Here is a 14,982-nt window from a genome sequence, read left to right on the forward strand (position 1 = left end):
TTTGAGAATATACTGGCAAGACGGCTCATTTGTGTTGTCACATGCCTCTCCTGAATTGCCACTTCTTCACATTGTTTCCATGGCAGAGATTGGTAATGCATCATACATTGGTTACTGTGCTCCAGTTTAGTCTCAGAATCCTTGTCCAGACAGAACCCCTGATAGCCACTGGGAATTAATGAAAGCTCTTTGCTGGTTGTGGCCTGCTGTATCCAGTGCTGAATCAGGAACTACAGATGTTACAAAAAATCAAGCACATTTATTTCCTGGGTTGTTATAATTAAGCTGAAGAAACAAAATCTTTCTGAGTAATTGAAAGGCTATATTCAACTGTGCAATCTGCAGGGGAAGGAGAACCAGAGTCACTATATTTGATTCTTTAATATTCAAGTATTGGCTAGAAAGTTGGGGTTGCAGGGCTTTTGAAACCTTGGGAGCTACCTATCAGGGATGTAGCGGCACCCACAGCACTGGCTGTCAGTATTGATCTATGAAAGAATCATGTGAATAAGTCATTTAAAATGCATATTTCCTGGGGCACCTGAGTGGCTCAGTGGGTTAGGCATCCAACTTGGGCTCAGTTCATGATCTCACGGTTCATGAGTTTGAGCTCCGCATTGGGCTATGCACTGGCAATGGGGAGCCTGCCTTAGATCCTCTGTCTCCCTCTTTCTGTCCATCCCATGTTTGTTCTATCTATCTCTGTATCTCTCTGTCCCTCTCTCTCTCTGTCTCTATCTCTCAAAAATAAATAAGACATTAAAAAATTATTTTAAAAAGATTTAAAATGCAGATTTCTTGGGTCCTAAGCTAAGATTCCTATTCTGGAAGTATAGACTTAAGCCCAGGAATCAAGATTTTCTTAAAAATCCTATTGATTCAGATATACATGGTCTAAGGATTCCACTTTGAAAAACACTCCATTAGCGTAGTGGTCTGCAAAGTAGGGTTCACACAGTCCTTTATGGTATGAGAATACAATTTTAGAACTTTTACTTGTGTTTATAAAAAAAAATGTTCTTAAACTTTTCTGCTGATTGGCACTGGTGCTCTCATTGAAACTGTCCAACAATTAGCTGGTCATATCCTGGGTAAAATTTGCAGAATGAACTGAGTGGGAGTAAAGTTGAGTTTTGCTTATTGTGATATAGTTAAGATTTATATTGCCTTGCTAAGTGGATTTAAGGGTCAGTGATCTTGTTTAATTAACCTACCCCTCCCAATATGGGTGAGTGCCTTAAAACAGATTTCTATGAAGAACCTGTGAATTGATGATAATGCTAAAGGAACATCCACAAGGGAGCAAAAGCAAATGGCCATGCTGGCAATTGTCTTGCTCTTTCACAGCTCCTGGTCAGCTACATAAAAGGGCAAAAAACAGTGACGATCTAATCAGATATGACTACCAAGAAGACTATTTGAAAGATGGATTTTGAGCCGCTCTCATTAATGATAAGCCTCTCTCAAAGTGCCCATCACATCTTGAGAGATTAACTTATGCCATCCTGATCAGCAAGGCAGAATCACAATTAGAGAAGCATCAGAAGAATTAGGAGAGTATGGTGCAAAGGGTAGGAGTCAGACTACTGGTTTGAATTCACATTCTGGTGCTTACCATCTGTGTGACCATTAGTGACTCAGTTTCCCCATTTGTAAAATGGGGGTTAATAATACCTACCTTGGAGAGCTATTAGGAGGATTGAATGAGTTAGTACATGTAACGTGCTTAGGCGAATGTCTGGCATAGGGTGCAAGCAATATAAATATTAGTTTAAACATATAGCTTATCCCATTTTATGTCCTCATTTATAGATTTCTTTTTTTATATTCTATATGTGTATGTTTTATTAAAATTTGTAAATAAATACACTGACATTGGTGCTACATGCTCAAACACTGTGGCCGGTAAGGGTGAATGAGTAAAAGATATGTAGTTCACTTTCCAGCAGATATTGGGTCTCCTAAAAGTTTCCCAGGCCTCTGAGTATAAACAGTAATTTACATCACTCTTAACTGGGCCTGGGGGCAAGGTCTACACTGTTGGCTGGGGAGGCCTAGGAAGAAAAGCAAAAACATATCACTTTTTGACAATCTTCTCCCTGCATCTCTTCTGTACATTAAACATTCTGACCTAATTTCTTTCATATCTTGTTTTGCTGGTCCTCATGTCCGTCACACCAAGATATTACCTGAGAGAGTGTTTGGAAATGTGCTAGTTTGAAACTTCTGAGGAGCGTTCCTGCTCCCTGCTCCCTATGTTCTCTCCCTGGTGGCACCCGACCATCCGCTCCAGGGCCTCTGTTCATGGGCATCAGTGCTGCCCTGAGCCAGACATATCCAGGCCACATGGACAAATGTGTGTACAAATACAGTTCTTCCCTTTTCCACTCAGTACAGCTAAGTGAGACTGAATTTTTTTTTTTTCAAAAACAGTATTACTGAGAAGAACATGGAAGGGAATAAACAAAGAAAATGCTAAGTGATTGAAATAAAAGAGAAAGTCCAATATTTCATCATTTACTGAACATTCCTCCATATCTTTTCTCAGTGTGTGTTAGCAAGCCCCTACCCAGGCTGGCTTCAGGTTGGATCCTCTGTGCCTCTCCAGGGTCTATTTTCTAGTTGTCATTGCCTACAGGTCAGAGTCCATATTGTGTAAACTTTCACTTAGTTTCTTCCATATTCTGACTCAACACCTTGAGTGTTCATGCACAGGATTGCACCGGAAGACCTTGAATGTCTCCCCCAACTTTTCTCTCCCTATCTCTCCCAGTGGACTCTTGTCTAAGACTGTTTTAGTATTTTCTGAACACACCCAGCTCATTTGCTCATGGCCTCTTCCTAGAGTCTTCTCCCAGTGCTCTCAGCTGGGATGAGTCCTATCTGGCTTCCTTGGACCCCTCAACTTTTTCCTTACTTGAAGACCCTTATAGACCAGAGAAAAGGGTACCCTTTGGTGCATCTCAAATCATGCTCCAGAACTGGCTGTCCACCTTGTCTGTTGACTTTCATCAGAGGTCTTTATGAAGGGCTACTTGATTTGCTGCAGAGTTTTCAGGGGATATTTTAAAGGAGTCTTTCTTTCTGTCTCAGGTTCTCAAAATCTAGATCCATTCTAAATATAATCATGTCTCATACCTCATAGAACCATTGCATCTCAGGTTTGAAAAGGTCTACCTCCTACTTCCACCAAATGTGTGAGTCCCCTTTGAGCATCCCAGTGCATACATCCTTGTTAGAACACCTCACGTGGTGGTGACCTCATAGCCTCTCTAGCCATCTCATTCCCCAAAGCAGAATATCTTTCATTGATTTTAGAATTGATGTCATAGAACACAGTGTGAATTTCAAGACAACACAGCAAAGAGTAAAAAAAATAAATAAATAAATAATGAGCTAGTGATGAATTTAGAATGTGATCAGACTGTTTGGGTGCTCCGGAAACATACATTGAATAGAGCCAGATTACAGAGGTTTAACATTTGTTTAATATGTGTTTTTGGCTAATTTTTCTGTCCTTTGAAACAGATGGGCTTGTCTTAGAAAATGTTAGCATTCTACAGTGGTTAAAGGCCAGAGGGCAGAGAACTCTGGTCCTTTGAATGTAGCCTTCTTTTCTAGGCACTGGAAGACTTAATAAGACTAAGCTATTATAATTTATTGGTGCAGTATTGACAATAGGCTTGTTGCTGTGTAAAACACAAACATACATTAGCTTTGCCTCTGGGACATACACGGTAGATGGAGAATGCCTGTTGACAAAGTTGATTAGATTATTTTAAGCACGTGGATATTCCTGCTTTACTGTTTTCATTGTTTTGATATTGTTTTCATCTTTATAGCTTGTCTCAGTCTCAAGGGAATCCTATTACTCAGATGGTGCTTCAAAGGCCTGTGTCAGCCATGCTCTCCAGCTTCCACTTGCACCAGATCCTGATGTTAAGTTCCTATGTTGGCCTGATCTATCAGCACTGATTCCTTTATTGATTTCTTTTTCTGTGCAGTGGTTGATGGTACTGAGAACACAGTCAAGCCCTTAACACACCCTTAGACATAAATATGCATCTTATTAAATGCTTTAAGTGAGCTAAAAATGAAAGAAAAAGAGAGAAAAACCACATATTTTGTTGTTGTCTTTCATGGGTCAAGCAGTAACAGCTGAAGGCAGGAGGCATTGCCAGGTCCCTTTGTGGGAGGTAGAACAATGCTCTCCTCCCCCCAGAATGCCCATGTCCTAACCCTCTAAACCTTTGACTCTGTTAATTTACATTAAGGATGCAATTAAAAGTGTGGACCTTTAGATGGGGAGATTATCTCAGATTATCTAGATGGGTTCAACCTAATCACACAAGTGTTTATTGGAGGACCTCTCCCAGCTGTGGTCAGAAGGCAGTATTCCTGTGCAATGAAGGTCAGATTCAGCGTGCTGGCTTTGAATCTGGAGAAAGGGGACCACAGGTCAAGGAATTTAGATGGCCTCTAGAAGTTAGAAAAGGCAAGGGAACAAATTTTCCCTTAGAACTTCCAGGAAGGAATGCAGCCTTGCAGACACCTTGGCGATAGTCCAATGAGACCCATGTTGTACTTCTGACATACTGTAAGCCACTAGCTGTGCAGTAATTTGTTACAGCAACAACAGAAAATGAAAACACTGTATTTTGTAGAATACAGTGAAGGCAAATATATTTATGAAAATATATTTTTCATATTTACTGGGAATACAGTCATTAAATTCTGTATCTGGAAAGACTTGCAGCAAAGTCAAATATAGCCTATCCATATAAAGCTGAGGAACTGGGATGGGTGTGTGTGTGTGTGTCTGAGTGAATGTCTAAATGCCCTGATTGCTATTTGTTTTGGAATCATCAGAGTGGGAGTGACTGACACTTCCTGGAACTCTTTGGCAATCCAGCCAATAATATTTTTTGCATGTACAAGTGACCTTTCTAAAATGTTAACATTCCCCATCTTAAATCCTTTTGTTGTTCTTCTTTTCCTTCAATAAAATCCAAGCTTTTTATCATGCTTTACAAGGCTCTTTAAAAAATAGCCCCTGTCTATTCCTACAGCCGTTCCTTTGACCACTTCTGTTCCAGCCATACCACTTCTTGCACTTCATGCTTTCTTACCTCCATGCTTTGCACATGCTCTCCATGGCTTGCTCCTATTCATTCGTGACAGCACAGACATTATCCTCTCTAAGAAGACTTCCTGCTGGTCTCCAGACATTCCCAACACCCCCTCCACTCACCTTCATAACCACATAGAAGCATCTGTCATACTGTATTAGGATGTATTACTTCTCTATTTTTTTATGAGCTCCTTGTAGACCAACAGAACACCTTTCATCTTTAACCTTAATGACTACTGCACTCTCCTGGCTTCTAGGATGCACTCAGTAAGCACTTGTTAAATGAAAGGATTTGCCATACTCTTACGATCTGTGAAAACCCTGCAGCATAGATTAGGAATCAAGAATTTGGCTCAGGTATTTGGCAAGTACAGTGATTCCTTTTTAACACTTTAGAGGTGGCCAGAGATTCCTGATTCTTCTTATTTCCCTACAGTGTATCTCCCCTAGTTTGAACAATGCAAGGAAGTATAGGAAAAAACCACAAAGTCTGGAGTAAGAATGTCTTTTTGGGGGGCACCTGGGTGGCTCAGTTGGTTAAGCATCCGATTTCAACTCAGGTCATGATCTCGCGGTTCATGGGTTCGAGCCCCACATTGAGCTCTGTGCTGACAGCTCAGAGCCTGGAGCCTGCTTTGGATTCTGTGTTTCCTTCTCTCTCTAACCCTCCCTCACTTGTGCCCTGCCTCTCTCTCTCTCAAAAATAAATAACAAAAAATAAAAAAAGGGATTTCTTTTAAAAAAGCATGTTTTTTAAAAGTTTCTTTTCTTATTAATCATGTTTTGAGAGAGACAGAAACAGCATGAGTGTGGGAGAGGCAGAGAGAGAGTGGGAGAGGCAGAGAGAGAGAGGGAGAGAGAGAATCCCAAGGAGGCTCTGTGCTGACAGTGCAGATCCCGATGTGAGGCTTGAATCCATGAAACTATGATATCATGACCTGAGCTGAAACCAAGAGTTGGTTTCCAGGCACCCCTGGAGTAAGAATTTTTAACCTGGAGCACAAGGACCCCCTAAAATTCCATGAATGGGCTTCATGTGGCCTTGGGGACCACCTGAAATGTGTGTGTGTGTGTGTGTGTGTGTGTGTGTGTGTGTGTGTGTGTGTGTTTGTGTGCACGCGTGTGTGTGTGTTATGTAACTTGTTTATATGTATCTGGGGGAAAATCAGAGATTTGTTCATAATCTCAAACCAAAGTGGTCCAGGGATTCTGTAATAATAATGGACAGTGCAGCTGTGGAGAAACGTATTCAAACCTTCCTCTGACTTGAGGCTACTCGCATTCAGTTTCAAGCTTCTTTGTTTTGGAAACTTTTGTCACCGCATTTGCACCTAATGGAAGAAATTTTTTCTGTTCTTGCTTTATAGGCAGTTTGAAGAGGAAGCCTCCCTGGCATGGTGGTCCAAGCTGATATTTCTTCCATATGGACAGTGGAGGGTATGATTCTGATACTCTTCTAGTAAACAAGTGGGGTATCAGGATCAGGGTGGCTTGAACAAGTCATTTACATGGTGGTATTTCACATTCTTTTGAGACTGATAGGGGACTTCAAAGTGTCACTTAGCTTCACCACCTGCCTTGAAGAAAACTTTCCAATCAACTATATCAATTGTATTAAGTTTTATCCCACTTGTTAAGTACGCTTCCCCTGAGAAGCTGGTTGCCTAATCCTACCCAACACACTCCATGGTTAAAGGGCCACTTGGAAGAAACCAGAGATGAGTTGCTTGGGAAATTTTCTGTATTTTGCCTTTTCCGTCAAGAGTGAAGAAATGGAGAGAGAAAAAATGTTACCATGGGTTTAGATCTTTTGGCTAAACGGTGTGCAGTCTTCCAGAGCTGGGCACCTGATGTGTTCTCTAAACAGGCAGCATGCCTGCACAGGGAAGCCTTTCTGCAAATAAACCACAAAGTCACAGACTCGGGCATAGCATTTGAATAAGAACAAGAAGAGAACCAATATCCTTTCCTCAAGGTCACCATCTATGTCTCTGTGAACTCATCTGGGGGTCCTGAAGAAACTATGTTGATAATTGGGGAATTTTTCCTTGGAGAAGGATGAGTTTCTGACTGTTGTATCCAAAATTTATCTAACATCGTGAAAACTGTGAGACCAGGCAGGGAGAAGCTGGCTGTCCTGCCATTGTGCCTCAGTTAGTGGTCTGTCTGCATTGAAGGCTGCAGTAGTGATTTGGGGGCATATATGAATCAGCGTGAAAGGCTCAATATAGTGATTGGAATCTGTAGCAGTCATTCATTTATTAAAACATCAGTTGTTTAGAGTACCTATTGTGAGGCAAACGTTATGTGAGGCCCTGAGATTCTCTTAGGTATATTTGGCTACAAGGAGCTCAGTTATTTTAATAGAAGAAGTCAAAGATAGACTCTTAGCTTTGTCTATTTTGCTGCAAATTTATCCATCCACATTTATTAGATTCATATTACTCCTCTTCTACCATGGGCAGAGCTTTGAGAGACGTGTTGGCAGAGATACACAGATGGAGATGAGGGGGTGCCCATCCTTAAGTTTACCGTCTGCTGTTTGGTCTACTTTAAGCCCTCTTTTAGAAAGAGCAAGTTATACACTCTAAATTAAAGCGTTTTCATCTCCCCTCCTTCCTCCTTCCTTCTGAAGGAACAGCTTTAGTGTAAGAGTTTTGTTCTCTATAGACTTTGCTGGAAAGATGGTTCTAAAGGGTTGGTGCTCTCTTGCAGCAACTCAGGCTAACTTTGCTTACATTCAGTCTCATCAAAAGTCTTCAGGCCTCATAAAATCATGCAGTTAGCAAACAGAAAATAATCTTTGAAGGTTATTTTCCCTCTTTTCTCTACATAGAAGATTATCTCAATTAGTTCATAAAATAGAATTTATTTAATCATTTCATGTATTTATAAAGCCCATTTTTCTTCTACCTCCCAGCAGCTTTTGCCTTTTAATGTATGGATTAACACTCACTTTCTTGTATTTTCTTGGAGGTAGGACTTTTCCCTTCCCTTGAATTACAATGAAGCCTACTAAATCTGGGCACTCCTTCCCTGTGACAATCCTATGCAAAATTTGCTTTCTTTCCCCCTGCCATTGATGAATACTGGCTCTAACTTGATGTCAAGTTAACTTTAACGAAACAAAACATAGACGGTGACTACCTTTTATCACTGTGGTTAACAAAACATATACATGATTAACTATACATGTAGAGTTCTCTGCTTTCAGGTATTTTCCCTTTCCTAATTTTGTGTTACCTCTGTCCTTAAGTATACTCCCTTGAGGCTAAAAACAAATCAGAGCAATTTTCAGTAGCTATTTATCTGACTCCGGAGGGTCCCTGGACCTGATGATCATCTTTGAACTGGATATTTGCTACTGAACTAGAAAATAACGGAATTTAAGAGTATGTAAATAATGTTGTTTGATGTCGAGTTTGAAGCAGTTTCCCTAGTTAAGGAAGGTCTTATTTAAATTTTTTTGTAGGAGTGCCTGGGTGGCTCAGTCAGTTGGACATCTGGCTCTTGATTTCAGCTCAGGTCGTGATCTCACAGTTCATGGGTTTGAGCCCTGTGTCAGGTTCTGCACTGACAGTGCAAAGCCTTTTTGGAATGGGCTCTCTCTCTCTCTCTCTCTCTGCCTTTCTCCCTCTCATGCTCTGTCTCTCAAAATAAATAAACTTTAAAATAAAATAAAATAAAATAAAATAAAATAAAATAAAATAAAATAAAATAAAATCCTTTGTAAACTGTAATTTTACTAATAAGCCCAGAAAATATGTGCAGTTCTTTTCAGTGACTTCTGTGTCATTTTAAAATATTTATATACTATGTATGTAGAAGGAAGTGTCCACTGATTGGTTTGAATGGTCATTTCTGTATATAATAGAGGAAAAAGATTAGAGAGGATAATGGCTAATAAATCCCTGCTGATACCTCTCAGTGGCAGAAGTTTGATGCTTCTAACTCTAGATAAGGAATAAGGTGGCCCTTTTCTGTGCTAGCTAAGCATCTACTGCTTGTATTTATTTTAACATTTTATCACACTGCATTATAATTATTAGTATTCTTGTTTGGGTAGCTCTAAGCTTCTTGATGACAGTGAATATTTTTTTACTTTGTATCATTGCTTTATTTTTTGAAATATCTTTCAGCTGCAAAAGAGAGGAACACAACACAGACCAGTTTAAGCATAAAAGGAAATTTATTGGCTCAACTATCAAAAAGGTCCAGGCTCCAGTCAAGCCTGGATCCAGGGAACCAAATGATTTTTATCAGCAATCTCTCTTTACCTCTTGTGCAGATTGCATATTAGCTGCATTTTCTCTCCTAGAAGGCTCTGCCATATAGCCAGAGAAGATGGTCTCATGTAGCTGTTGCATATTTGGAACATGTAGCTTGTGATGGGAAAGTTAGTATTTTTAAATTTTTCCAACACAATACTTCCAGAGAGAGCTCTGATCAGTTCATCTTGGGTCCCAAGCTTATTCCTCTGTGGCAGAGGTAATGTTGGACATCACTGTCCATAGTTGAGCCATGTGTCTACTCCTGAGGCAGGTGGATGTGGTCAGCCCCACTCACACCGCAGGAAATGAGAAATAGAGGATTCCCCAAAGGATTGAATATTGGGAAAATTGTAACGCTGTTAATTAACATAATTTTTGCATCTAAAAGGTAACCCAGTAAATGTTGAATAAAGTGATGAAAAGAACACCTGTTCATCCATTTGACTATTAAATCTTGTCTCCCTTCAGAGTCCAGTATGAATCCCTTTTCCCAGATACCCTAACAGTTCATTGCAACCATGATGGGCTTTTACACCATAAGATTCAAAGCTGATGTTGGGAAGGCATTAATTTCAAATTATGAAATTGTGAAGCTTTTCTATATTGTCTTGCCTTGATATCTGAACTCCAGTATTACAATTTAACTTTTGATGTGCCTATGAAACTATCACTAAATGCTTGCAGATTTTATTTAATTTTGTAGAAATAAATTATATGACATGATAACTTTGCATACTTTCCTCCTTTAATCTCAACATTTAAGATTTGGGAGTGAATATACTCTTTATGTGTAGGCATAAACATGGTGTTAGGAGCATGGAGGGCTCGGGATATGAATTAATTAATGGAGCTCCTTCTTACTGGGTAGTAAGGAAATAATTCATCTTCTTTACTTTCTATTTTTCTATATATAAAATATGGACAACAGAACCTTCTTTTCCAGGCTTTTATGATATTAAATGAAATTACATTTTATTTAATTGCCATCATTATTTTGACTATGTTTTGTCAATAATGAAAGATGACTGGTATTCAAAGTACTGAATAATGCTCTTTTGTTATAGGAGTAGGGAGTGTAGGTCTAGAATGGGGCTAGAGAATCTTAATTTCTAACAGGCACTCCGGGCAGGTGTAATACAAAACTAAATGGGTCATAAAATATAAGACTTACATATACATGTATGTAAAGTATAATATACGTGTAATATATATGTAAAGTAAAATATAACATTTACATATACATAGTAGATACTATATATATGTATATATGTAAATATATATACACATATTTACATATACATAGTAGATATATCTATCGATACTACATATATATAGTAGAAATAAACGTATATGCAGTAGAAAAGTGTTCTTTCATACTTACTTGCCTCATACTTCAAATAACTTCTATTATTTAATAATGCATTCACTCATTTATTCAATTCATATTTATTTGTTGCTGTGGACAGCAAGTAAGACCAGATTCCTGGCTTCCAGCTCTCCAAGAGTCGCTTGACGATTGCAGGCAGTGGTTTTGAAACATTTGTATGTGTAAGATTCACATGGTGAGCTTGTTAAAATGCAAATTATAGGATCTCATTCCCAGAGAGTCTGACTCAGTAGGTCTGGTGTGAGATCCCCTAAACCTCCATTTGCTCATACCACAGGTGGCCCTTGGAACACACTCTAATACATGTGAAAATTCTCTGAAGTATAATCATTATTCTGAGAAGGTGATGAAGATATTCTGTTTGATTTCACTACAGGAATGGATTAGCAGACTTAGAGGAGAAACTTGCCACCCAGCAGTACCTAAGCCACTCCATGATGGGTTAGAAAAATGCCCAAATATGTCACGGAGGAACCTAATGCCCTTGAAAACAGGTTCACAGACCAAAGTTATAAGACTGGGCTGATATTAGCAGTTTTATTGCCAAGTTGAAGTAATAGTGAGGGAATTCCTGAATCATTTCTATTGAGTTTCCTAACATAGAATTCAGCCTTGTAAAACTTGCAGGTGAATCAGACCTTTATCCCTCCAGCTGCTGGGGAGATCAAAGGTCTAAGAGGAGATTTTTCTGGCTCTAGATATCAATTCTACCAAAACCCTTATTGGTCATCAGCTGCAGTTTGAGGGGCCATTAACAAATGTGTTCCTCTCCAGTTTTCTTACAGATTATCCCCAACAAATGGCAGTCTTACAAGCTATATTTTTGAAAGGAATGGCTTACAATTTACCCTGGATTTTAAATAGTCACTTCAGATGCACATGGCATCACTTAAATGCAAATCACATCAACTATTTTCTCAAGTCAGCAGGGCTTTCTCTGCATTGTCTGTGTTGGGAGTGTTTCTGTTGAAGGCTGCTTGGCCCTTGAGCCCAGAAAGACTGGAGAATACCCTTCCTTCTTTCCATCTGGAGATGGACCAAGTGCTAGGAATTGTTCCAGAGTTTCTTTCATTCTAGATACACTTGCCTAAAACAAAACAAAAAATTAAAATTAGGGATTACGTTTTTCATTTTGTAGGGCAAGAGCATCAGGTTGTATTTCAGGTGTAGACATAATTGAATAATGGATATTTTTGAAAAAAAATTCAAAGCACAATAGAAGCACACCTCCCCCAGACAGCACTTTCTCTTAAAGAACCTGCATATCTATTGCTTATATCCACCAAACTCAAGAGTTAGTGGATCCTGCTGAGAAATTTTTTAAATTTTAACAATTTGTATGGTTTATTTAGCTGTCTTTATCATTCTCTTTTAACATGCCAACAGGTAATATAAAAGCACATGAGCTGTAAATTAGACTACATTCCCAAATGAAATATGATTTATCACCTTCATAGACAGAAATAACACAATTTTCGAGTAATCCCAGGCTCCAGTGTCATAATAGCCACCAATTAAACAAAGCAACATTTTTACTGGGATGTTGCCTATAGAGGTACTATTTAATAACTTATAGATTGCTGAAGACAACTGGATAATGGACATTGTTTTTTATTTTTTAATTAAAAGACATAATATTGTGGAATAGGTTTTCTTTTTAAAGAACTTGAACACAGGCACTTTGGAATGCATGAATTTGTTTTGAGGGATCTGAGATTCAGGGACAAACCTTGATTTCTGTTTTTTTTTTTTTTAATTTTTTTTAATGTTTATTTATTTTTAGAGAGAGACAGAGCAGGAGCTGGGAGGGGCAGAGAGAGCGGGAGACACAGGATCCAAAGCAGGCTCCAGGCTCTCAGCTGTCAGCACAGAGCCCAACACAGGGCTCGAACTCATAGACCGCGAGATCATGACCTGAGCCAAAGTCGGACGCTCAACTGACTAAGCCACCCAGGCACCCCTCTAATAACCCTTTAAATCAGATCATGGCTTCTTCTGTCAAGGATCAGCCAGGGTCTGTCCCTCTTCTCTTTCCTGTGTGTAAATGAACAATGACCCAAATAAGGATAGAGACTATTCGGAACTTGCTATAGCAAGAAGTTAACCACCATTACTTTGTGTCTGGCAGAGACTCAAAGGCTGGCAGAATGGTGAGAAGGCTTTATGATGCAAAAAGGAGATAGTTTTGGTTATGCTGTGAGTGGAAGTTGTTCAGGAAGCCTGAGTTGGGCTAACTAGAGGGTGGATGCATCTTAGCTGATTGGTTTGAGGAGTATATTTGGTTTTCTCTGGTTGGTCTTATGTCAGAAGAGGGGATAAAACAATAGGGAAGCTGGCAGTCAGTGACCAACTCCTGGCCATTATTGGCTAATTGCTGTAGAGCCTGTGATTTGACTTTCTGGGCTGGTTGCTGCAAAGTTGTGGGCCAGAGTTCTATTGTCATCTTTGGTCTGGCCATTGTCCTTTTATATATTCATCTTTTCATCCACCCTTTTGATCATTGTCTTGATTATGGGGTTGAGTATTTCACCAAACTCTAGAAATTCAGATCTTCCCCTTTGAGCATTGTCCAGTTATCTCCATAATCAACAGTGTCATGATATTTTCTTGACTCTATCCACTATTTCTTGTCCCCTAGCTTTTTGCTATTATATCATCATGCAGATCATGTGTGGAGAGAGCAACTATGAAGAAGTATTTAAGGCTATGGATAGAATATGGTGGTCCAGCATCATGATCACTATGATAAAAACAATAACAATCCCTATAAGATGCTTTGGAACTGGGAACCCCAACTGCTCAACCCAGGCCAAGAGATCAAGTCCCATAGGCTGTTGTCTGTTTTATTGATCCAAATACAGGTGAAAGTATTACCAATGGCACAGACACTGCCATAGCTAGACAGCAAGAATCTAGAGCAGTGCAATTGCCTGTCAATACCTGTGACATTGAGTTTAGACTGTTCTCTATTCCAGGTAGGGCAGAGATGGTATTGTTAATAATTTCTTCCAGAGCCACTGATAAGTTTGTTACAGTCCTTTCTATTTGTATATTTCCCACCAATGAGAATTCCACTTTGATTTTTAACATAATGAATGAGTTATGTGAACACCCAGGTAGAAAGCCTGAATGATCGAGGATGGGCTTCACTTTGGAGCTCTTATCTGAGTTGAAATTTTGAGCCTTGGCGATTTATAGAATCAGGATCTTTATGTATAGAATGTGTCAGAATACTATTCCTAAAATACATGAGGTTTTAGTGTGAGGCAAACAAGGTCAGGTATCCTGGCCACAGAAGAAGTAGTATCCTCTATTACTGGAATAGTAATCTTGGCATCAGGAATGAAGTGGTTGTTCATGAGATAAGGTCATAACCAAGACCTCACCTCAGCTGGGTTACATATTTGGATCTCTATCAGTTTCTTATAGGTGGCAATTTTTTGGCCCATCAATACGAAGGTTGCTGAATTCAATTTTAGAATTACCTAGAATCTGACCAATAGATTAGAATAATTGTTTATTTTTTTTCTGGGAGGTAGAGACACTAACAAAATCACAGGTTGATTTGTTTAGGTTATTTGTCCATGTAGGTGAAGTGTAAATACCATCAGATTTAATTCCCTGTGGTCTCATTTGATGAGGTTTTTACCACTGGGGCTCTGACAATTGATGACATGAAGTAGTCAATAAGAATGAAGGCAGAGGCTACTATTTGGGATAATGTAAGAATGGCTCTAAAATGAGTGAACTCTGGTCTAATGCTTGTAATAAGGTAGGAAGAAAAGAGAAAAATGTCATTGTAGGAATAACAACTAGATGTTTATAGAAAATGAGAAGAAAAATTATTATAAGCAAGCAAACACCAAAACAGGAATTAGACAGGGATCTTAGTCTATGTCCTGGGTGAAAGGTGTCTACTATTTGAGATTATTAGCTTGTTTTGAAGGTCTTAGGCCAGCTCCATACTGCTAAAGACTGGCTGCTTCTAGTGGATCTCTGAGAATCCTCAATTTGGAAGGCTGTATTGGAGTAGCGTTCTAATTGGGTCAAATTTGGAATTGCTTCCTTAGCTATGAAATATGGACCTGATGTTGTATTAATGGAGTTTAACTGCTGCATTTATTATTAAAAGAACTTCATAAAGTCCTTCTCAATGAGATTAACGAGTTTTTCTCTGATGTATCTTCCAATAG

The 14,982-nt window shown here is 39.1% G+C and overlaps 1 protein-coding gene across 10 annotated transcripts in view; it reads left to right on the forward strand.

Annotated features, from left to right (window-relative positions):
• The window catches only part of THSD7B (thrombospondin type 1 domain containing 7B), a 1,235,876-nt gene that overhangs the window by 332,176 nt on the left and 888,718 nt on the right, over nucleotides 1-14,982 (forward strand). For 9 of the 10 annotated variants that reach the window (XM_053214974.1, XM_053214976.1, XM_053214972.1 and 6 more), the window contains one exon: nucleotides 6,499-6,568. The exons of the other annotated variant lie outside the window; for it this stretch is intronic. The gene's annotated coding sequence lies outside the window, so the exon portion shown is untranslated. The remainder of the gene's footprint in view (nucleotides 1-6,498; nucleotides 6,569-14,982) is intronic. 10 annotated transcript variants of the gene reach the window in all.

Source organism: Acinonyx jubatus, chromosome C1 (assembly GCF_027475565.1).
Source record: "Acinonyx jubatus isolate Ajub_Pintada_27869175 chromosome C1, VMU_Ajub_asm_v1.0, whole genome shotgun sequence".
NCBI lineage: Eukaryota > Metazoa > Chordata > Mammalia > Carnivora > Felidae > Acinonyx > Acinonyx jubatus.